Source organism: Entamoeba dispar, genomic scaffold (assembly GCF_000209125.1).
Source record: "Entamoeba dispar SAW760 scf_1105229458909 genomic scaffold, whole genome shotgun sequence".
NCBI lineage: Eukaryota > Evosea > Mastigamoebida > Endamoebidae > Entamoeba > Entamoeba dispar.
In genome coordinates this window covers 1-1,151 of record NW_001853428.1, presented here as the reverse complement: position 1 = coordinate 1,151, position 1,151 = coordinate 1, and the positions used below count along the sequence as shown (strand labels likewise).

Sequence of the window (1,151 nt, the reverse complement as noted above, 5' to 3'; positions counted from 1 at the left end):
ATTCCTTGACACTCAAGGTATTTAAACTACTATATTTTATTGAGTCTATTCTTCTTTTCTTATGTTTATTATTCAATAACTCTTTTTTAAAAATAGATATTATAAATATATAGAAACAGTATTACATATTATAAAATTAAATTAAACACCAAACTAACATCAAACAATTTTTGGATCCTTTTTAGTTTTCAAATAAATAATAATGAATAAAAATCATTTCATTTCAATAACAATAATTCGTTGTGGTGTGAAACGTTCTGGATGTTGTTTTCCACAAAGTGCATTTGATATTCCTTTATATTCAAATGTGTTTTGGTTACAATAACTCAGTGTTTTATTATTTTCTTTATAAACACGAATATCAACCATAAATCCATATCCAAGTGAGAATAGAACATCACTTGTTATTTGACCTGTATAAAATGCATATTGTGGATTTTTAATATCAAATTTCTTCATTCCTTCTATTCTTCCTTTTGATTTTAATGAAAATACAAATGATTTTGGATCATTTATACAACCAACTTTATCAATTTTCTTATTAACATATCCTCCAAATTTATTTCCATCTTCATCTTCAATAATAATTATTATATGTTCTTTATTCATTATTCTTTGATCAAATACTGATGTACCTTTATTCCAATCATCAATGTCTGAATCAAATATTATATTGGATACTTTTCTATTTGTCCATTCTTCTAGTTGTTGAATTTCTTCAATGATTAGTAGATTTTTTATTTTAACTGTTCTTTTCTCTTTAGAAAGAGATTTATCCTTATTACTAAGAATATTCCATGTTTGTGTGTCCCTTTCTTCATAAATGTTGTTCTGTATTTTCCCTGTGTATTCATTTATTTCACTTATTTTCGAATTATCAACCCAAAGACTTATGTGTTTCTTCATAATTTCAAATTCTTCATCTAAATGTTTTATTCTTTTATCTCTTTCTTCGAAATATTTTATGAATTTATCTGTTTCTTCAAAACGTTTTATTGTCTTATTTCTTTCTTCGTCTGAATGATTTAGTTTTTTCTCTAGTTGTTCAATAGATAATTTTATTTCCTTTATTTCTTCTTCTAAACGCTGTGTTGTTCCTTTCGATTTTTTATCATGGAGACTAGTGAAATGGTCAAGGTGTTTCTTCGTGT

At 24.8% G+C, this 1,151-nt stretch overlaps 2 annotated features.

The window, feature by feature from the left end:
• The first annotated feature begins 82 nt into the window (after positions 1–82).
• Positions 83–146: a sequence feature (AT_rich).
• A 32-nt stretch (positions 147–178) lies between these two features.
• Positions 179–723: a repeat region.
• Positions 724–1,151: the final 428 nt, after the last annotated feature.